We start from the raw sequence: 24119 nt of genomic DNA, 5'->3' as shown, positions 1-24119 counted from the left end.
GGCCAATCCACTGCAGCGCACTGGCGGGGAGGCGGGGATTCGTTGGGGGCCAACTGTTTCCGCGCGAGCGCCGCCAGCCGCCCTTTCCAAAGGGAAGGCATTGAATGCAGCGACAGGTAAATAAATAAATCGGATGAAAGCCGGTTTCATTCGCACTGTTGAACTGGCCTACCTGAACCAAAGGTAATCCGGACCGCAAATCCACTTGTCTTTAAAAAAAAATTAATCACAGAATTTTTCTTTTTGCAATGTGGCACTAACTCGCTCGCATATCGCATTAAGGCCTCACTCTTGCTCCCGTTCATGGAGGGGGGTTGATCTTTAGCCTCGCTGAAGCAGCCGTGGATTTTTTTTTCTGGAATTTTTGTTTTATTTTGAGGGGAGGCTGTGGGGTGGGGGGCAATGTGTATGGAGGCCGCGGCTCGAGTTGACTAGTGGCCGACGTCACGCCATGCAGGCGGTTGACAGGTGGCCCCGCCCCCGGCGCGTGAATGTGGCGGGGCGTCGAGGGTACTTAGCCAATCGGGTCCCGTGGTCTCCGTTGGGGGTGGAGACGGGGCACCGGTCCGCTGTCAATCACACGCACCGGTGGCACTCGATTGGCAATCCCGGGGAGCGTGTTTGCTGATTGGCCAGACGGGCCCGGCCAATGGAGTTGCGAGACAGGGTGAAGACGCCCCTGGGGATGCTTGGACCAAGTAGCATCTGGGCCGGAAACAAAAACAGAAACGTGTTGTAGCATCTACAGAGAGAGTAACAGAGTTAATGTTTCGAGTTCAGTGACCCTTCTTCAGAAAGCCATGGTATTTACCATGATGGGGGATGAATGTGAAAGGAGTGCGCCGATAACTGGAGGTGGTCAACAATTTCCTTTGTCTGCCTAACGTTTCCCCCCTCTCTATACTCCTTCTCACGTCTCCCCCACCCCAAGGTTGCTAAATTGTGAATGAGGAGCAGAGGTACGGCTTTCCTCCCGGTGCTCCGGTTTCCTCTCACAATCCAAAAATCTGCAGATTAGATTAATTGGCCATGCTAAATTGCCCCATAGTGTTCAGGGAAAGGAGGATGGGTCTGGATGGGATGTTCTTCAGAAAGTTTTTATGGACTCGATGGGCTGAACGTCTTCCTTTCTCAATGTAGGGATTCTGTGTCTGCTTCTCAGCCCCTCAACACAATTCTACCATTCAACTAGAGCATGGGCTGATATGATTCCTGCTTACTCCATGCTGGCACAGATTAGTCATGCCCTTATTGAATAGTGAAAAGGGCTGACTGGCCTACCACTTGTTCCTTATGTGTTTATATGTTGGGAATGTGAAATATAAACAGAAAATGTTATAGAATCCTGACAGTGTGGTAACAGGCACTTCACCCCCCCCCCCCCCCCCGACCCATTCCCCTAATTTACACCTGACTAATGCACCTAACCTACACATCCCTGAACATTAAGGGCAATTTAGCAAAGGTCGTTCATCTAACTTGCGCATCTTTGGATTGTGGGAGGAAACCCACGCAGACACTGGGAGAATGTGCAAACTCCACACAGATAATTGCCCGAGGCTGGAATTGAACCCAGGTAGCTGGTCTCATTGAATGGTGGAGCAGTCTTGATGGGCCAAATGGCTGCTTTGGTTTTCTTTGATTCATCTTATGTTCTCATCTATAAGGAAGATAACAAAAACCTAGTTGAAGGGGTATGCTTTATGTAATGTATTGAAGGAGGAAGGCTGGGTAGTGAGGTGAGAACCTATAAAGCTGAAGGTTTGGCCATCAATAGTGCAACATTGAAAAGAGGAATGCTTGTAACTAGAATTAGTTGGGTATGGGCTGAGGACAATACAATGATAGGAGAGTGAGGTCATGAGGGAAGACATATGATTTCTGTGCTATCATTGGCTTTTTGTGTGAAGAGAAAAAGTAATTAAGCCATGTGGCTTTTTAATAGTACAGCACCTTTGCTGCATTTTACTCTAAAACTTGAAGTAACCTCCAACTGTTTTGCCTTTGCCCTAACTCTCATCAGATCCCATTCACCCATGATTCCTGTTGAGCAAAATGGTCCACTCCTTCTATTTCATATAAGTATACATCAGCAGTCCTCTAATTCTAGTCACTTGAACTTTGTGAATTTTAATTGCTCTGCTACTGGCATGCAGATCTTCACTTGCTTGGGCCTTAAATTCTGGAGTTCCATCCCTAAACCTCTCTGTCACTTTCATTCTTTAAGGAACTCCTTAAAACCTAACCTCTTTGACCAAACTGTTGATTTTTTTCGACCATAATATCTTGTTATGAGTCAGTGCATTTTGTCTTATAATGTCTCTGTGCAGCACATTGAGATATTTGTTAATGTTTAAAGTGCCGAATAAATACAAGCTTTAATCATAGTTATGGGTATGTTCAATGAGATGTGAAGTTGATTTGCAGATGTTTCGTCCTCTTTCTAGGTGACATCCTCAGTGCTTTGGAGCCTCCTGTGAAGCACTACTGTATCGAACAGAACAGAAAAATCGAAATAAATTCCAGAAGACAAAGTACAGCAGTACTTCGCAGGAGGCTCCAAAGCACTGAGGATGTCACTTCCAAAGGGGACGAAAAGTCTGCAAATCAACCTTCCAGCTCGGCGAACATACACACAATTATGGCAACTGGCACCCGAGCTGCAAATCTTTACACAAACCTTGAAAAAGCTTTTATGATTGTAGACCTTCAGTTGGACTTGTACTGTGCTAGACCATTACGAACTGGAACTCAGTGTTGCATGTATTTTCACCATATTATGTCTGCCAGTCCAGCAGAATTGCCTCTTAATTATGTTGGCTACACAGAATGTGTAGATCAGGAACCAGCTAAGCTACGTAAATCTGCTTCAGTCGCTTGTTCAGACCCTTCATTAAAGTTCAAACTCTTTTCAGACTTCAAAATAATGGGAAAGAAAATCAAATTCGCTATATCGTAGTTTTTTTCTAACTTAAGAATTTTCGATCCTCGCCTCAGATGGGTTTGACAATTCTTCTACAATATTTTTGGAGAATCTCAATTTTACCACTCTATAATCTAGCCCTCCATTTCTGAATGCCTTTTTAACTGTTAAAACCCATAGAAATTATACAGCATAGAAAGGGATCATTTGGCCCATCTTGTCTATGTCAACTTCAGTTTTCCTTACTTTAGGTTTCCTTACATGGAAATCTAAACACATAAATAGAAAGCAGGACATAACACTAGCGCTTCAATGGAGGCTCACAGATATGGTACCTAGTATGGTGACGAAACATCTAAAAACCATCCTTCCAGATCAGCAAACAAACTTACATCCAGAACCTCAATCTGAGCTACAAATCTTCTCAAAAATCACTATCCTTATGCCTTTTCTAATCTCATTTTCCTGCATATGGCCCATTGTCCTGCAGCTTACAGCACTTAAGGTGCAGACCCAAACACCTTTTAAGAGTTTAGGTTCTCTGCTTCCACAACCAACTCAGGCAGCGAATCCCAGACACACACCACCCTGCTGTGGTTCTGTTTGCCGAGCTGGAAGTTTTTGTTGCAAACGTTTCGTCCCCTGTCTAGGTGACATCCTCAGTGCTTGGGAGCCTCCTGTGAAGCGCTTCTGTGGTGTTTCCTCCGGCATTTATAGTGGCCTGTCCCTGCCGCTTCCGGTTGTCAGTTTCAGCTGTCCGCTGTAGTGGCCGGTATATTGGGTCCAGGTCGATGTGTTTGTTGATGGAGTTTGTGGATGAGTGCCATGCTTCTAGGAATTCCTAGCAACGAGCACCCGAGCTACAAATCTTCTCACAAACTTTGAACACACCACCCTCTTTGTAAAAACAGTTTTTCCTCACACCCCTTTTAACTCTTCTGCCCTTATCTTGAATTTATGACTCCTGGCCTTTGAACTCTTTGCCAAGAGAAACAGATTCCTCCTGTCTACCCTACTGCTGACAATTTTGTGTACCTCAATCATGTCACCTCTCAGCCTTCTCTGTTAAAAGGAAAACAACCCCAACCTCTCCAATCTCTCCTCATAGCTACAATTCTTCAGCAACATTTTAGTAAATATTCTCTGTAAATATCCTTCCTGTAATATGGTGACCAGAACTGCATACAATACTCCAGTTGTGGCCTCATCAGTTTCAATTTTATATCCTTAATTTTGTATTCTATACCTTTGCCAATGAAAGAGAGCATTCCATATGCCTTCTTAACAACCTTCTCTCCCCCTCTACTTCTACCTTTAAGGATTTTTAAACTTGTATGCCAAGATCTCTCACTTCGTCAACTCCTCTCAGTTTATTCCCATTTATTGTGTATTCCTTTTTACTGTTTGACCTACCATTTTCCTACCCACTCCATCAACCCATCTATGTAATTTTGCAGCTTCAGCTACCCTCTATACCATCCAGTACATGGCCAATTTTTATGTCATCTGCAAATTTCTCAAATGTCGCCCCCACGGTCAAGTGAATAATTATTTAATCTAAAATGATAGAAGTAAAATACCAATCAGCTTTTCTAAATTCAAGAAGAAAACTGGAAGCACTTGGCTATTCTTCAACAGCAGTTCTACAAGCAACACCCTCTTGTGTATTGACCAAGATAACTATGGATTGAGAAAATGTATTTGGTCTTAAAGTACTTCACATATTCAGATAAGGTAACATTGTGGCTATGGAAATGAATTGGTCCTAGCAGCTTGCAAATGTAATCTTAGTTTCAATTATAACTGGAAATAAAAAGCTTGTATAGTAAAAGTGACCATGAATTCTGATTGCAAGTAGTTCATTATATTCTTTCAGGGGTGGAAACCTGCTGTCTTACTGCCCTTGGGAGCACAGTTGTGCTCCCAATGATTCTGATTTTCCCTCTGAAATGTATTAAAATATAATAAAGAATACCCCATTGGTGGATGTGGGTGCACTTAGAACTTTTAAAGACATTTGGATAGATAATATGAGTAGGAAAGGTTTGGAGGAACATGGGCCAGGAGCAGGTAGGTGGGACTAGTTTAGTTTGGGATTATGTTCGGCATGGACTGGTTGGATCTGTTTCTGTGTTGTATATCTAGTTCCTGGTTCCTGCAGAAAGTGCACCACCATCCCACCTCTTAGAAACTACAGATGAACAATTAATGCCATTCTCCATGCCCACATCTGAGAATGAATTAAAAATATGATGGACTGCCTTGAAGTGCCCTTGTTGTTGTATAGTAAAAAGCAGCAGCTGCTTTGCAGTCAGCAAGTTCCTATAAATAACATTCAGATGAAAGATCAGTTGATCTTTTTTCGCTAATGTTGGTTGAGGAAGAAATGCTGGACACTGGGAGAAGATTCCGCTTTTCTTGGAACAGTTAAAGTAGGATCTTTAACAACCATCTAAAGATCTGGAACAAACAGGCCTTGATAGAAATCTCAAATAAAGCTTACAGGCTTCGTCACTTATATATTGTAGAACACCATTAATTTTGGCTCTTTTGGTATCAGTCTGGAGGAAAGCAAATGTTGTTCCCTTGTTTAAGAAGGGGAGTTGGGACAACCTGGTAATTATAGGCCAGTGAGCCTTACTTCAGTTGTGGGTAAGGTTTGGAAAAGGTTATAAGAGATAGGATTTATAATCATCTAGAAAGGAATAATTTGATCGGGGTAGTCAACACGGTTCTGTGAAGGGTAGGTCGTGCCTCACTAACCTTGTTGAGTTCTTTGAGAAGGTGACAAAACAGGTGGATGAAGGTAAAGCGTTGATGTGGTGTACATGGACTTCAGTAAAGTGTTAGATAAGGTTCCACACGATAGGTTATTGCATACAATATGGAGTTTCAGGATTGAAGGTGATTTAGCGGTTTGGATCGGAAATTGGCTAGCTGAAAGAAGACAGAGGGTGGTGGTTGATGGGAAATGTTCATTCTGGAACTCAGTTATCTGTGGTGTGCCACAAGAATCTGTTTTGGGCCCACTGCTGTTTGTCATTTTTATAAACGATCTGGAGGTGGGTGTAGAAGGATGGGTTACTAAATTTGCCATGACCCTAAAGTAGACAGAGTTGTGGGTAGTGCTGCAGGATGTTGTGGGTTACAGAGGGACATGGATAAGATGCAGAGCTGGGCTGAGAAGTGGCAAATTGAGTTTAATTCAGAAAAATGTGAGGTAGTTCACTTTGGAAGAAGTAACAGGTGTGCAGAGTACTGGGCTAATGGTAAAACTCTTGGCAGTGCAAATGAACAGAGAGATCTCGGTGTCCAGGTGCATAAATCCCTAAAAGTTGCCACCCAGATTGATAGGGTTGTAAAGGCATATGGTGTTCTAATGTTTATTGGAAGGGGGATTGAGTTTCAGAGCCACGAGGTTATGTTTCAGCTGGATGAGACACTGATAAGACTGCACCTGAAGTATTGCGTACAGTTCTGATCACCACATTTTAGGAAGATTGTGGAAGCTTTGGAAAGGGTTCAGAGGAGATTTATTAGGATATTGCCTGTTCTGGAAGGAAGGTCTTATGAGGAAAGGCTGAGGGAACTGAGGCTGTTTTCATTGGAGAGAAGAAGTTTGAGAGGTGACTTAATCTAGACATATAAGATAATCAGAGGGTGAGATAGGGCGGAACCTGAGAGCCTTTTTCCTCAATTGGCAAAGGCTAACATGAGGGGACATAGCATTAAATTGAGGGATGATAAATTTAGGACAGATATCAGGGGATGTAGGGGCGTGGAACACCCTGCCTGCAACAATAGTAGACATTATGGGCATTGGACGTACATATGGATAATAATGGAATGGTTGAGGATCCTGGGATTGTATTCATTGGAGTTTAGAAGATTAAGGGGAGATCTAATAGAAACTTACAAGATAATACATGGCTTGGAAAGGGTGGACGCTAGGAAATTGTTTCCGTTTGGTGAGGAGACTAGGACCCGTGGACACAGCCTTAGAATTAGAGGGGGTAAATTCAGAACAGAAATGTGGAGACATTTCTTCAGCCAGAGAGTGGTGGGCCTGTGGAATTCATTGCCACAGAGTGCAGTGGAGGCTGGGACGTTAAATGTCTTCAAGGCAGAAATTGATAAATTCTTGATGTCACAAGGAATTAAGGGCTATGGGGAGAGTGCGGGTAAGAGGAGTTGAAATGCCCATCAGCCATGATTGAATGGCGGAGTGGACTCGATGGGCCGAATAGCCTTACTTCCGCTCCTATGTCTTATGGTCTTATGGTTAAGGTTAGATGGGCATCAGATTAATTTCACAGGTCGGCACAACATCGAGGACCGAAGGGCCTGTACTGCGCTGTAACGTTCTGTGTTCTTGCCTCAGAATCAATGAAGCTATGAAAAAGGAGTAGAAATAGGCTATTTGACCCCTTGAGTTGAATCAAATATCTGTGGGTCTAATCTCCAGTTCAGAAGTTAAACACAACCTGGATTGCCCTTTCTGCAGTACAGAAGGAACTCTTGAAAATAGAAATGCAATCTTTCAGAAAGGATATTAAACAGATTATAAAGGTTCCATCAACCCTCTTCAGAGAACACATAATTGTCCTACAAAACATTTTTCTGTCAATAAACAAGATTAATTGATTTTGTATAGAGCCTGAACAACCTCAGGACATTCAAATCACTTTGAAATCAAAACAGTATTTTTGAATTGGGTTCAATGCTACAATGGAGCAAGCACAACAGCTAACTTGCCCTTAGTAAAATTCCACAGCAGCAAGAAGATAATAATATGGCTGTTTTGGTTATGGCTCTCTTTCCTTTCAGTCACCAAGTTCTCAGCTCAAGTCCCACTCCACAACTCAAAACAAAAATCAAATCTGACACTGCATTATAATATTGAGAGAGTGCTATAATATTGGAGCTTTTGAATGGGATGCCAAACTAAAGACCCTTCTTGCTCTGTCAGGTTGATGACAAAAGATCCATGGTTCTATTTCAAGGGAAAGCAGAGGAATTAACCCAGTATCCTGGCCAATATTTATCCATCAATCTGTATCCCCAAAAAAATCTGGTCATTATCAATTTACTGGGACTTTGCTCTGAGCAAATTGGTGATTGTGTTCCCTGTATTAGAGAGTGTGACTTCACTGGACGGTATATCTTTGGCCGAAAAGTGCGTTGAGGCACTCACGTGCCATGTAAAGTGCTATGCCTATACAAATCTTTCTTTTTCTTTTAGTTATGTTGTAGAACTCCATGTGTTTTGAATAATGTCGTAGAATTCTTTATATCTGTCTTTGAGCGCCAATGGGCCCTCAGTTTAACAACTCATTGAAAAGATAAAGATTCAATAATGCTGCACTCTCTCAGTGATGTACTAACATGTCACCTTGGATTATGCGATGAAATCATTCATGCAAGCCTTGAGCCAACAAGTTTTTGTCTTGCAGGTTGTATTGTTACTTCTAAACCAAAGAGGATATTCAAGTGAAATGAATGATCATACTCTACGCTTTGCATCTAGAATGTTGTCAACAGATGAGAACGTACTAGAAATATTCCCAATGTATATGAATACCATTCCTGCATCAATTAAATTAAAAATATGGATATGGATTAAGTTAAAGATGGATCTAATAATCCTATGACATTTTTAAAATTAAAAACAATTGCCTCATCTATCCTGAGGGCTCTCAGCTGTAAAGAATGGAATTACACAAGTGCCGCAAGCTATCCAGTCCTTTAAGAGACTATTTTTGTGAACTCAGATAATGAGTGCCAGTAGCTATTTAGGACTATTAGGACAAAGTTGTAACTACTTGTTCGGGTGCAGTTGTACTCGATTATGGAAGGTTCAGAAATAATCCTGTCATCACCCATCCTGCAGAGACATTTAACTTCCAGCAACATCCACTGGTAACAGTATGGGAAAAGGGCTCACAGACATGAACACTGGTCAGCAAAGATCTTACTACACGATTCCCATTTTCCAGCTCTTAGTTGAGAGCCCTGAAGGTTATGACAATGTAAGTGGCTCTGGTTAACTTTATTTTTTGTATCTCCCCTTGAGCTGCTAAAAATAATTGTAGAACCCCAGTTGCTACTTCAGACAAATCTAGCTGACTAAGATCATAGAAAGGAGTGAATCTGGTCTATATGGCTCAGACAATATCACATTGTACATTTATCATTGTGTTTATTTTCTATTAAAGTAATTTTACAGTATTGAAACCAGCATGCAATATAGATGTATAAAGTGATATATCATTCAAAGAGTGTATTTGTGCTACATTATGTAAACTGAATATTAACTTCTAAAACTACAGAATATATTAGACAACCTGTGCACGTTACTATCCAGTTTGGCAGTCTTTTAAGTGATTGCTTTTGGTGCCAAGCTGCAATTGTCTAATGTTTGCTGAAACATCCAATCATTAAAGATTATTGCCATTCGTTCAAAAGAATTGAAATATTGACTACAGTTTGATGCCTCAAAAATAACAGTCATCTTCTAGAACTTATCAGCTGTCATGGTGAGGTACCAGAAGACTGGAAGTTGGCTAACGTGGTTAACTATTTAAGAAAAGTGTAAGGACAAGCCAGGGAACTATAGACCTGTGAGCATGACGTCAGTGGTGGGCAAGTTGTTGAAGGGAATCCTGAGGGACAGGATGTACATGTATTTGGAAAGGCAAGGACTGTTTAGGGATAGTCAATATGGGATTTATGCGTGGGAAATTATGTCTTACAAACTTGATTGAGTTTTTTTAAGAGGTAACAAAGAGGACTGATGAGGGCAGTAGACTTGATCTATATGGACTTCAGTAGGGTGTTCGACAAGGTTCCCCATAGGAGGCTGGTTAGCAAGGTTAGATCTCATGGAATACAGGGAGAACTAGCCATTTGGATACAGAACTGGCTATAAGGTAGAAGACAGAGGATGGTGGTGGAGGGTTGTTTTTCAGATTGGAGGCCTGTGACCAAGAGACCTTGGAGTGCAGGTTCATAGCTCCTTGAAAGTAGAGTCGCAGGTAGATAGGATAGTGAAGAGGGCATTTGGCATGCTTTCCTTCATTGGTCAGAGTATTGAGTACAGGAGTTGGGAAGTCATGTTGCAGCTGTACAGACATTGGTTAGGCCACTGTGGAATATTGCGTGCAAGTCTGGTCTCCTTCCTATCAGAAGGGTTCAGAAAGATTTTCCAAGGATGTTGCCAGGGTTGGAGGATTTGAGCTATAGGGTCATGGATGTGGTAAATAAACAAAGTCTTTTCCCTGGGTCTGGAGGTCCAGAACTAGAGGGCATAGATTTAGAGTGAGAGGGGAAAAATGTAAAAGAGACTAAAAGGCAACTTTTTCATGCAGAGAGTGGTACGTGTATGGAATGAGCTGCCAGAGGAATGAGTGGAGGCTAGTACAATTACAACATTTAAAAGGCATCTGGATGGGTATATGAATGGGAAGGGTTTGGAGGGATCTGGGCTGGGTGCTGGCAAGTGGGACTACATTGGGTTGGAATATCTGGGCGGCATGGACGAGTTGGACTGAAGGTTCTGCTTCCGTGCTGTACGTCTCTGTCTCTATATGAGACAGCAACAAAATCGGAATGGGTTATGGTAAAATACAAGACAGAACTAGACTGACAGCTCCCATGCATTAGATTTGAATAACTCGCAACCAGCATTATTTACTAATTTACATTTCACAGAGCCATAAATTCTTGATTTGTATTTTTTTCCCTGTACCTCTCTTGCAGTAGAAGATTTGTAGTTGATATACTAGCGACTTAAGAGTAATGGATGTTTGCCAAGCAACAGAGATTGGAATGAAGGCCTCAAACATCTGAGTTATGTAAAATCCAGCAAGAGCAACCAGCAAAGAGAAACATCAGGCTTTGAACTGAGGAAGTGCAATTAAGCACTTCAAGGGATGAGAATAAACAAGCACCACTCCAAACTTAAAGGTACATATTCCTGATGTCAGCTAAGATGTGAATTTTGAAGATCAGACTGGTGGTGTTAGGACCTTTTAGTGTTGCTAACCTTGGTTTCTATACAAGCAAGTGGCTGGGAAGGAAAGTGAAATTGGTATCTGAGACATAACACCATCTGACAGGAACTGAACAGGATGGTTTCAGTCTTTATAATATTAAAGTTTAACATTTACATTATGGAAGTTATTTAGGAATTGCTGGAGTTTTGTGCTTGGCAAAGCAAGATTATATAGGTACTAAGAATGTATTTCAGGCACAGTCCTAGCATTCTTAGCCTTATTTTCCTTCTATGTGCCTGTTACATAATATGCTACATAAAAGTTGGACCAGATTCAAGCAAAACAATGTTCATTGTATACTGGGCAGTGATATCCATTAATAGGGACAAGGTCCACAGTGGTGAGGGAGACAACCTTTTGCAAGCAAGCACACAGACCAAATCAAGTAATCATTCTGGCAGTAACAGCAACATTTTGCATTTATGTAACTTGCATAACATTAAATTGTTTCACTTTTCAGGAACTTCATCAAGCTAAATTTGTCACTGAACTGAGCTACATGTGACATTGGCTAGGATAGGTAATCAAAAACATGACCAAGTGGATAGATTGTAAGAATTGCTTTCAAAGAGGAGAGTGCTAAGACATTAATGTGTCTGCAAGCAACTCCAGAGTTCTTTAGTACCGAAGAAGCTGAAGATGCCTTTGCATTACAGAGGCCATAAAATCAGGAATACACAAGAGACCAACATTTGAGGCGAATAGAAAATTTTGTAGAGCTCAGGGAGGCTGCAGAAATCAAGATGGGTGAAGCCATGAAACTGTACTGTCACCTCAAAATTGAACAATAAATATTGGCAGCATTATCTGAAAATTCTCCATTGCTCAGTCTTACATTATTTTAATTACTGCAGAATGGCAGTTTCCTCCCAAGTGACACATGCACACATATTCAACAAAGCTGATGTAAACATTTAAAATCAGCAGGCTCCACAACAGAGTACTGTCAAGAAAAAATGGATTAAGCAGAGCTGCAGACACACAGTCTTCACAGCCACATTTATCACCTTATTGAATAAATAAGTTTACGTATCTTCCTGGTATGGCTACCTCATGCAGTGGAAGTGGATGGAACATGAACAGAGGTTCCTCTGAATCTTTCTCGCCCTGAAAAACTGAAGCAGGTGCTGCTGCTGTGCAAAGGTTATTATTGAGCTTCATTAAAATCTCAACTACTTGTTTTATACACAATGGGTTGCAATGTTTCTGTGACTTGAGGCGATAGAAGACAATATGGTGTTTGTGAAATAATTGTCAACATTCAATGCTAGCATGACCATTCTGTGCATCTTCTATTTATGCAACAAATGAATGACCTTTTCAGTTTGGCAAATGGAATAAACAAAACAAGATTTGTTGTGTGATAAGCATGTTATGTAATGCTATCCCTCAACCTCTAAGAGTCATAGAGATATACAGCATGGAAACAGACCCTTCGGTCCAACCCGTCCATGCCGACCGGATATCCCAACCCAATCTAGTCCCACCTGCCAGCACCTAGCCCATATCCCTCCAAACCCTTCCTATTCATATACTCATCCAAATGCCTCTTAAATGTTGCAATTGTACCAGTCTCCACCACTTCCTCTGGCAGTTCATTCCATACACATACCACCCTCTGTGTGAAAATGTTGCCCCATAGGTCTCTCTTATATCTTTCCCCTCTCATCCTAAACCTATGCCCTCTAGTTCTGGACTCCCCACCCTAGGGAAAAGACTTTGCCTATTTACCCTATCCATGCTTCTCATAATTTTGTAAACCTCTATAAGGTCACCCCTCATCCTCCGAAGCTCCAGGGAAAACAGCCCCAGCCTGTTCAGCCTCTCCCTATAGCTCAAATCCTCCAACTCTGGCAACATCCTTGTAAATCTTTTCTGAACCCTTTCAAATTTCACAACATCTTTCTGATAGGAAGGAGAGCAGAATTGCGTACAATATTCCAACAGTGGCCTAACCAATGTCCTGTAAAGCCGCAACATGACCTCCAAACTCCGTACTCAATACTCTGACCATTAAAGGAAAGCATATCAAATGCCTTCTTCACTATCCTATCTACCTGTGACTCCACTTTCAAGAAGCTATGAACCTGCACTCCAAGGTCTCTTTGTTCAGCAACACTCCCTAGGACTTTACCATTAAGTGTATAAGTCCTGCTAAGATTTGCTTTCCCAAACTGCAGCACCTCGCATTTATCCGAATTAAACTCCATCTGCCACTTCTCAGCCCATTGGCCCATCTGGTCCAGATCCTGTTGTAATCTGAGGTAACCCTCTTCACTATCCACTACATCTCCAATTTTGGTGTTATCTGCCAACATACTAACTGTACCTCTTATGCTCGCATCCAAATCATTTATGTAAATGACAAAAAGTAGAGGACCCAGCACCGATCCTTGTGGCACTCCACTGGTCACAGGCCTCCAGTCTGAAAAACAACCCTCTACCAACACCCTCTGTCTTCTACCTTTGAGCCAGTTCTGAATCCAAATGGCTAGTTCTCACTGCATTCCACGAGATCTAACCTTACTAATCAGTCTCCCATGGGGAACCTTGTTGAACGCCTTACTGAAGTCCATATAGATCACATCTACCGCTCTGCCCTCATCAATCCTCTTTGTTACTTCCTCAAAAAAATCAAGTTTGTGAGACATGATTTCCCACGCACAAAACCATGTTGACTGTCCCTAATCAGTCCTTGCCTTTCCAAATACATGTCCATCCTATCCCTCAGGATTCCTTCCAACAACTTGTCCACCACCGACGTCAGGCTCACTGGTCTATAGTTCCCTGGCTTGTCCTTACCACCCTTCTTAAACAGTGGCAACACGTTAGCCAACCTCCAGTCTTCCGGCACCTCACTTAAGACTACCGATGATACAAATATCTCAGCAAGAGGCCCAGCAATCACTTCTCTAGCTTCTCACAGAGATCTAAGGTACACCTGATCAGGTCCTGGAGATTTATCCACTTTTATGCGTTTCAAGACATCCAGCACTTCTTCCTCTGTAATATGGACATTTTGCAAGGTGTCACCATCTATTTCCCGACAGTCTATATTTTCGGATCATTGAAATCTCTTTTGGGGTAGAAGTGACCTGTACAAGAAGGACAGATTGCACCTAAATTGGAAGGGGACTAATATACTGGCGGGGAGATTTGCTAGAGCTACTCAGGAGTATTTAAACTGGGAAGGTGGAGGGGGTGGGGTCCAGGGAGATAGTGAAGAAAGATACAGTTGAGATAGTGAGACTGGTACAGTTGAGAACAGAAGCGAGTCAAACAGTCAGGGCAGACAGGGACAAGGTAGGACTAATAAATTAAACTGCATTTATTTCAATGCAAGAGGCCTAACAGGGAAGGCAGATGAACTCAGGGCATGGTTAGGAACATGGGACTGGGATATCATAGCAATTACAGAAACATGGCTCAGGACTGGCAGCTTAATGTTCCAGGATACAAATGCTACAAGAAGGATAGAAAGGGAGGCAAGAGAGGAGGGGGGGTGGGGGCGTGGCATTTTTGATAAGGGATAACATTACAGCTGTGCTGAGGGAGGATATTCCCGGAAATACATCCAGGGAAGTTAGTTGGGTGGAACTGAGAAATAAGAAAGGGAAGATAACCTTCTTGGGATTGTATTATAGATCCCCCAATAGTCAGAGGGAAATTGAGAAACAAACTTGTAAGGAGATCTCAGCTATCTGTAAGAAAAATAAGGTGGTTATGATAGGGGATTTTATAACTTTCCAAACATAGACTGGGACTGCCATGGTGTTAAGGGTTTAGATGGAGAGGAATTTGTTAAGTGTGTACAAGATAATTTTCTGATTCGGTATGTGGATGTACCTACTAGAGAAGGTGCAAAATTGACCTACTCTTGGGAAATAAGGCAGGGCAGGTGACTGAGGTATCTGTGGGGGAGCACTTTGGGGCCAGCGACCATAATTCTATTCGTTTTAAAATAATGATGGAAAAGGATAGACCAGATCTAACAGTTGAAGTTCTAAATTGGACAGTATTAGGCAAGAACTTTTGAAAGCTGATTGAGGGCAGATGTTCACAGGTAAAGGGACGGCTGGAAAATGGGAAGTCTTCAGAAATGAGATAATGAGAATCCAGAGAAAGCATATTCCTGTTAGGATATAAGGAAAGGCTGGTAGGTATAGGGAATGCTGGATGACTAAAGAAATTCAGGGTTTGGTTAAGAAAAAAGAAGGAAGCATATGTAAGGTATAGACAGGATAATTCAAGTGAATCCTTAGAAAGGAAATAGGAGTATACTTAAGAGGGAGTGCAAAAAGGGGACGTGAGAATATAGAATTAAGGAGAATCTAAAGAGCTTTTACAAATACATTAAGGTCAAAAGGGTAACTAGGGAGAGAATAGGGCCCCTCAAATATCAGCAAGGTGGCCTTTGTGTGGAGCCGCAGAAAATGGGGGAGATACTAAATGAGTATTTTGCATCAGTATTTACTGTGGAAATGGAAAAATGTGAATCCTTCCCCTATACACCAGCTCCTCAGCCATGCATTCATCTGCTCTATCCCCATATTTCTGCCCTCACTAGCTCGTAGCACCGGGAGTAATCCAGATATTACTGCTCTTGAGGACCTCCTTCTTAAATTTCTGCCTAACTCTCTGTAATCTCCCTTCAGAATCTCAACCTTTTCCCTTCCTATGTCGTTCATTCCAATATGGACAATGACCTCCTGCTGGCTCCTCTCCACCGTGAGAACATTCTGCACCCTCTCTGAGATATTCTTGATCCTGGTACCAGGGAAGCAACACACCATTCTGCTTTTTCGCTGCTAGCCACAGAAACGTCTGTCTGTACCTCGAACTAGAGAATCCCCTAACACAATTGATCTCTTGGAACCTGACGTACCCCTCGTTGCATTAGAGCCAGTCTCAATACCAGAAACTTGGCTGTTCGTGCTGCGTTCCCCTAAGAATCCATCACCCCCTACATTTTCCAAACCAACATACCTATTTGAAATGGGTATATCTGCAAAAGACTCCTGCACTAGCTGCCTACCTCTCTTACCTTTCCTGGAGTTAATCCATCTATGTGACTGTATCTGAGACTTGCCCCGCTTCCTATAACTGCCATCCATCACATACTGTTGCTGTTGCAAATTCCTCATTGCTTCTAACTGTTTCTCCAACCGATCCATTGAGCCAAAGGGAGAGGTTGAATAGGCTGGGGCTGTTTTCTCTGGAGCGTTGGAGGCTGAGGGGTGACCCTACAGAGGTTTATACAATGGGCAGCATTTATGGCAGATATAATCCACAGTAACCCTTAAACTCTCTTTAAACGCCCACATCTGACAAGAAGTACATATCACTGCAAAGGCCATTTTTGCTCCTTCACAATCTACAGACCCAGAAAATAACACCGTCTTATTCCTCTACAAACACTGTCCCAGATTAAATTAATAGTTATGGCTTATATTTTAAGTTTAATCAAGAGACATATCTCCAAAAATATAAAATCAAGAAAGAACCTACTCTACTCACTACTGCAGATTCTCTGTAGGCCACACTTAAAACAATGAGAAACTTATCTGATTCTGTGCTGTGAACTTCGCCCAACAGTTCCTCCAAGATCAGTTGTGAATTTCACTGTTTGATAATTTTCCCAGATGCACTCCAATATCGAGTGATACACAAATTCAAACATCAAAGGCAGTAACTGTGCAGGTTTTCTCTCTGTCTCTCTGTCTCTCTCTCTCTCCTGCAATGTCCTCACCATGTGCTCATTTGCAGCTTTTTGCATTTTATATTTTATGAAGGTTATTATGGTAATTGCACCTTTGAGCATTCCTTACCAGCACCCTAAGCTCTAAATAAATGAAGCTTTCTTATACCTGGATCCTTCCTCTGTTGAATTTGAGTCATTGTGTTGCATTTTTGTGTAAGTCATTGTTTTATAAGATTTCAAAACTTCTGACTTCTCTTAGTCTTCCTTTCCTTTTACAGTCTTGAAGCCTTAAAGCTATATTTTTCCAGAATCCAGAATTGTTTCTGTAAGGCTTAGTAATGAGAGATCCTAGAGACGTGTTGTCCAGTCTTATTTGTCATCAGCACAGCTGCAGTGTTGTATCTCTGTATATCATGACAACCATAACAATTGCTCTCCCTTCACTACAACTTCATTTTACTTTAGGGATTAATTTTTAAACTGCTTCTTCACTCAAACATGATGCACCTTCAGTAAATGGCTCTTTTGAAAGTACAAATTAAAATAAGTCAAACTATATTAATCAAATTGAAAAGTGACAGTCCCTTACACTGCAACAGAAATCAAAACTTTAAAATAATCTAGCAAAATTAAACTAAAAAGTTACTTTGGGCACTTAAGACCATCCAATGGTATTTTTCATCTCTTTTCCACCTGTGTTCCAGTTGATTAATTTATGAGCAAACTCATGAAATGTGATGCAGCAAACACCAAAGATTAGAGAGAGAGAGAGAGAGACGTGGCATTTGTGGAGCTGCAGGAGATGGGGGGGATACTAAATGAGCATTTTGCATCAGTATTTACTGTGAAAAAGAACATGGAAGATACCAAATTTGGGATATCGATGGTGACATCTTGAAAAATGTCTATATTACAGAGGAGGAAGTGCTGTATATCTTGAAATGCTTAAAAGTGAATAAATCCACAGGACCTGATCAAGCATACTCTAGAACTCTGGGAAGCTGGGGAAGTGATTGCTGGTCCTCTTGCTAAGGTATTTGTATCATCAATAGTCACAGGTGAGGTACGGGAAGACTGGAGGTTGGCTAACGTGGTACCACTATTTGAGAAAGGTGTTAAGGACAAGCCAGGGAACTGTAGACCAGTGAGCCTGACATCAGTGGTGGGCAGGTTGCTGAAGGGAATCCTGAGAGACAGGATGTGCATGTATTTGGAAAGGCAAGGATTGATTAGGGATAGTCAACATGGCTTTGCGCATGGGAAATCATGTCTCACAAACTTGATTGAGTGTTTTGAAGAAGTAACAAAGAGGAATGATGAGGGCAGAGCAGTAGACATGATCTATATCGACTTCAGTAAGGCATTCGACAAGGTTCCCCATGGGAGACTGGTTAGCAAGGTTAGATCTCATAGAATGCAGGGAGAACTAGCCATTTGGATACAGAACTGGCTCAAAGGTAGAAGACAGAGGGTGGTGGTGGAGGGTTGCTTTTTAGACTGGATGACTGTGACCGGGAGTGCCACAAGGAACGGTGCTGGGTCTACTACTTTTCGTCATTTATATAAATGGTTTGGATGTGAGCGTAAGAGGTATAGTTAGTATGTTTGCAGATGACGCCAGAATTGGAGCTGCAGTGGACAGCAAAGAAGATTACCTTGGATTACAACAGAATCTTGATCAGATGAGCCAATGGGCTGAGAAGTGGCAGATGGAGTTTAATTTAGATAAATGTGCAGTGCTGCATTTTGGGAAAGCAAATCTTAGCAGGACTTATACACTTAATGGTAAGGTCCTAGGGAGTGTTGCTGAACAAAAAGACCTTGGAGTGTAGGTTCATAGTGCCTTGAAAGTAGAGTCACAGATGGATAGGATAGTGAGGAAGGCGTTTGGTATGCTTTTCTTTATAGGTCAGAGTATTGAGTACAGAGTTGGGAGGTCATGTCGCAGCTGTACAAGACGTTGGTTAGGCCACTGTTGGAATATTGCGTGCAGTTCTGGTCTCCTTCCAATTGGAAAGATGTTGTGAAACCTGAAAGGGTTCAGAAAAGATTTACAAGGATGTTGCCAGTGTTGGAGGATTTGAGCTAAAGGGAGAGGTTGAATGGGCTGGGGCTGTTTTCCCTGGAGCGTTGGAGGCTGAGGGATGACCTTATAGAGGTTTATAAAATCGTGGGGAGCATGGATAGGGTTAATAGACAAGGTCTTTTCCCTGGGGTGTGGGAGTCCAGAACTAGAGGGCATAGGTTTAGGGTGAGAGGGGAAAGATATAAAAGAGACCTAAGGGGCAACATTTTCACGCACAGGCTGGTACGCGTGTGAGGAATGGGCAGCCAGAGGAAGTGGTGGAGGCTAATACAATTGCAACATTTAAAAGGCATCTGGATGGGTATATGAATAGGAATGGTTTGGAAGGATCTGGGCTGAGTGCTGGCAGGTGGGACTAGATTGGGTTGGGATATCCAGTCAGCGTGGATGAGTTGGACCAAAAGGTATGTTTCTGTGCTGTACATCTCTATGACTGTTTGACTCTAGAGTTGGAGGGTGAGATAACGCATTCCACACCCTGTGGAAAGACATTGAGAGTATCAGTAGCTACTACATTCTTCTTCTCCAACACCACCTGGGTGCAAATGTAGCTGCAGAAGAGGGGCAGGCAGTCAGCAGCTTCAGACTCCACTATCCTCTTTGTGGACATGTTAATGGCCAACCTGGCCAGACCCAGAAGCATACCTGTGAAGGGGACCTATGACTTGCCAACATCCCTACACACCAGTTGCCCAAAGATTGGGAGATGCTGAGCTGCCAACAAAAGTACAAATAATATAGAAGGGGATGCAGCCACTCAAAACCAACAAAAAGATACATGGACTGCATAGTAAAATATAGCATTGGGCTGGGAAAAGGTTATTACACACCTCTAGAGCAGTTGGGATTTGAACCTGATCTAGTGGTAGGGATTTATTTTTTCCTTTTATTCGCATCAACAATGTTATTAAGCACAACTGACCTTTTTTTTAGTTTCCACCACCAAATCACCGGTGTTTTTCTTTAAATTACTAGCTCTAAATCATCTGTTATCCAACTGACAGAAGACTTTACAACTAAGCAATAATTCCATAAAAACTAAACATAGTTAATGTTGAATAATTGAAATTGAGTCTTGTTTTCAGTGCAGTAAGACCTTCAACAAACCTCATCACACCCTTCCACACCTATCCATGACACTCTTTTCCCACCTTCCCTTACTGTTGAGGCCTAATCGTTTCTTAATAAATATAGCAAAGTACTGATAGTGGGAAATGTCATAACAGGCAGTATACTTCCATCCAGATACACGAATTACCTCATCCATTTTTGATCCTGTCACCTTAAAATCTTGTCTTCAATAATGAAGACATTATTGTTCACACATTGAGCAGAGCCTCAAACAAAGTGGGAGGAGTCAAATGCAATTATACTGACCGTACATCTTAATGTTATAGCATTCTGCAGTCTGGAGAATTTGAAATGAGCAGTTTCATGAAATAACAGAAAGGTGTTTGAAATGTAAATTTGGCCTCTGGGATTGTCAGCGAAGCTTCATTTATAATGTCCCCATGACTACAGAGGATCAAATCAAAGTGGGATGGTTACACATTTTCATTTGAAATTTTAATAGTGTTTTCAAAACATTCTTACAGAACTTGCTATAGGAAGGATGTTGTGAAGCTTGAAAAGGTTCAGAAAAGATTTACAAAGATGTTGCCAGGGTTGTAGGGTTTGGGCTATAGGGAGAGGCTGAATAGGCTGGGGCTATTTTCCGTTGAGCATCAGAGGTTGAGGGGATAATTTTGTAAAGGTTTATAAAATCATGAGGGTCATAGATAGGGTAAATAGACAAGGTCTTTTCCTCAGGTGGGAAGAGTCCAAAATTAGACAGCATAGATTTAAGGTGACAGGGGAAAGATTTAAAAGTGACCTTCGGGACAACTTTTTTACTCAGAGGGTGGCGCATGTAAGGAATGAGCTAACAGAGGAAGTGGTGAAGGCTGGTACAATTACAACATTTAAAAGGCATCTGGATGGGTACATGAATAGGAAGGGTTTTGAGGGATATGGCCAAATGCTGGCAAATGGATCTAGATTCATTTTGGATATCTGGTCAGCATGGACGAGTTGGACCAAATGGTCTGTTTCCATACTGTACATCTCTATGATTGTATATTCATGATATAAGTATGACAAATATAGTAGATCAAATAGAAGGCTGATTAGCTCAGTTGGCTAGATGGCTAGTACAAGATTCAGCTTCATGGCAACAGGATGAGTTTGATTCCTGTTTGCAGTAGACTTGGGGCTGTCTCCTTGCTCTATCCCTGAAAGTGGCAGACAATAGCCATTGAAAAACAAAATGACTTAAAGTAAAGCATCATTAGATGATGAGCTAAGGATCTGTCTTTGGGTACAGCAAATAGGCGATTAAATATAATTTTATATCAGTAGTATTAGTGCACATCAATCTACTCTACCCCATCCCCAACTAACCATCTGCCAGAATTGTCAGTATATCAGTATCATAGGATCACCATTGGCCAGAAGTTTAACTGGACTAGCCATATCAATAATGTGTTTGTAAAACCAAGCAAAAACTGTGTGCTTTAATGATTGACTCATAACCATAACCCCCTTGATGTTTCTCCATCTTCTGCTTGGCTCAAATCTGAGTGCAGTGAAATAATAGAAGTAATATGAATTGGAGTAGGCTTTTCCAAATCTGTTTTGCCATCAACAGGATTATTGGGTATTAGGATGTTAGGATATCAATCAGATAATTCTGATCTGGACAGTTTCAATTTCCTCAAGTGTAGTTGCAGCCACATCTATCCAAGTCAATGTTGAATATATTCCAAACTGGTCAAGTTTTTGTTTTGACTAAAGTAATTAAGGGCTAGTGTGTGACGTTGGAGTCAAGGAGAATTCTTTTTCTTATTTATTCATTTTATGGGATGTGGGTGTCGCTGGCTGGCCAGCAGTGTTTGTCCATCCATAGTTGCCCTTGAGAAGGTGGTGGTGAGCTGCCTTCTTACACTATTACAGTCCTCGTGCTGTGGATTGACCCACAGTGTCATTAGGAATTCCCTCCCTAATGGCATTGTAGGTCAATCCACAGCAGGTGGACTGCAACAGTTCAAGAATGCAGCTCACCCCCACCTACTCAAGGGCAACTAGGGATGGGCAAAAAATGCTGGCCAGCTAGCGACACCCACATCCCATAAAATGAATATTTTTTAAAAAAACATTCTCCTCAAATCCATCATCACACACTAGCCCTTAATTACTTAAGTTTAAAAAAAGACATCTCTTTTGAATATGTTTGACATTGATTTGGAAGGATGTAGCTGCAACACACTTGAGGAAATTGAAACTGTCCAGATCAGAAACATCTGCTTGACCAGCACTCTTGCTGCTGTATCAATTTCACTGTTAGCAAGTTCCAGTTCTGGTATATGCTAGCTATAGAATGGACTGCTCAATTAATTTTGGCAGCACCTCGCCACTGAGAAAGGTGGGCAGAAGGGCCATGGAAAAACTGTGACCTTCAAGTTTCAAATTATCCAACTTGAACACACATTACTTGTGTCCTGAAAATTTGTAATGAGCGTCCATTCATTTCACAAAATTGCTCCAGCTTCTGAAATAATTGGCAGTTGCATTCTGATAGTGTTCGTAGTTGAAAGCCATCCAATTGCAACAGGAGATGCATTTCCGAGCTATGTCGCTGGATAGAGGTTATACCTCTATGTACTCTATGATGTACTCAAACTGCAAGTATCTGATGCTGACCCTTGGTAATTGAAATGGCAACATGTTTAATTCCTCATCACTAGAGTACCTCATTGATGTGGATTTAATTCCCTAAATTAATAAAAAAAACATAATCTTTGTCAGTTCCCTGACTGCATAGAACTAATGACACATTTTAAAGAAACTACATTTAATAACTTCAATATTTTAACCTTTTAATGTGAGAGAACTAACATTGCACCAGATTAAATAGAATGATTTGTGAGTAATTTTTTAAAAACCTTTTGGAATAAATACATATATAATGATTGTCAAACAGCCTAATCAGATAAGTGTATCCAATCATGTACATTCTCCTTCTTCTTCACTTCTTAGGAAATAGAGATGAAAATTTGTCTATATCTGTCAACTTTTCCAATCCATACCTCGACCATGATTACACATCTCCAGATAAAGAAAATCTACTCACAGTCATAATGAAGAATTTGAAGAAACCAAAGGTAGTGTCAGTTCTGAGTTCATATTGTGAGATGAGCTTTTGATCTGTCCATGGACATAGATAGGGCATGTTGCATTTGCAATGATGGACTTGGTGAAAGAACTTCCCCAACCACGTTCCCATAATTAAATTAAACCAAGGTGGCAGAGATCTTCTGAATTTAATGAGATTTTTTTTCTTGTTCCTTCTCATGTGTGCAAATGGGCAGCAAAAATCTGCATAGTTACTCTGGGGAACAGACCACGGAAACAGTGATCTTGAGATGGGGGTTGATTGCAGTCATGGTGGAGGTGAGAGGTAAACCTCAGTTAGCAGAAGAAGCACTTCTATTTGTTCCTACAAATTGCTTTCTGGAACCATCAAGTAACTCATCCCTTTGACTGCAAAAACCATGCCCTCACTGTAAAACGTAAATTGGGCATTCCATTGTATAATATTTTAGTATGCTTATGGACTGCTGTTTTTTCAAGACCGAACATTCACACAGCTTTAAAATGCACTGACATAAAAATGGTGACAAATGTAAATGTGAGCTGGTGATGTGCTTTGTTTAGACTTTAACATCCTCCTCATGCCCAAGAAATAAAACTGAGACATAGAAAACATCACAATATTCAGTTCTTAAAACAAAATATAGTATTCCTAAATGCTTAGTCCATAATGAGAGCGTAATTAATATGTAGAAAAGCTTCCGAGGTAAACTGTGATGTGATATGAGTTGTTATGCACTGGTATTCTGCTAGGAGGTTGGAACTAGTACAACCCTGCATGCTGCTCTGGAGCCATACCATCATGTACAATCTATTAATAAACCTTCTTTAAAACTAACCTCAATGTCTGGCCTGAGTTTATATGAAGATCTAAAGAACCTATATTAGAAAACACTGACTTATATAGCTGGACGGAAATAAAAAGAAGTTCCTCCTTTCCCAGAAACCTCTGCTCTCTGATTTCAAATATAACAGCTCAAATCAGTGACTCACCGCTCCCGGCAGGCCCCTGGTCTAAGCTCCCTTTGTCACTATCCATAACTCGACCGAACTTAGTGTCATCTGCAAATTTAGTAACCCATCCTTCTATGCCCTCATCCAGGTCATTTATAAAATTGGCAAACAACAGTCGACCCAAAACAAATTCTTGTGGTACCCCACTGGTAA

The 24119-nt window shown here is 41.4% G+C and overlaps 1 protein-coding gene and 1 long non-coding RNA gene across 5 annotated transcripts in view; one reads left to right on the top strand and one right to left on the bottom strand.

Annotated features, from left to right (window-relative positions):
• LOC122540910 (D-glucuronyl C5-epimerase-like) overlaps nucleotides 1–504 on the bottom strand; it is a 97771-nt gene extending 97267 nt beyond the window's left edge. For all 3 annotated transcript variants that reach the window (XM_043677195.1, XM_043677198.1, XM_043677197.1), the window contains exon 1: nucleotides 173–504. The gene's annotated coding sequence lies outside the window, so the exon portion shown is untranslated. The remainder of the gene's footprint in view (nucleotides 1–172) is intronic.
• Nucleotides 37–23887, top strand: LOC122540911. Of its 2 annotated transcripts, XR_006309457.1 has the most exons (4): nucleotides 37–183; nucleotides 8377–8952; nucleotides 10682–10888; nucleotides 22839–23887. It is a non-coding gene; the product is annotated as an uncharacterized LOC122540911 (long non-coding RNA). The 2 variants fall into 2 exon arrangements; XR_006309456.1 differs by lacking the exon at nucleotides 8377–8952 and having other exon boundaries at nucleotides 40–183; nucleotides 22839–23879.
• Nucleotides 23888–24119: the final 232 nt, after the last annotated feature.

The sequence above is a fragment of the Chiloscyllium plagiosum genome, chromosome 36, assembly GCF_004010195.1.
Source record: "Chiloscyllium plagiosum isolate BGI_BamShark_2017 chromosome 36, ASM401019v2, whole genome shotgun sequence".
Lineage (NCBI taxonomy): Eukaryota > Metazoa > Chordata > Chondrichthyes > Orectolobiformes > Hemiscylliidae > Chiloscyllium > Chiloscyllium plagiosum.
Note: the sequence above shows the minus strand (reverse complement) of the source record. Positions and strands in the feature narration are given on the sequence as shown.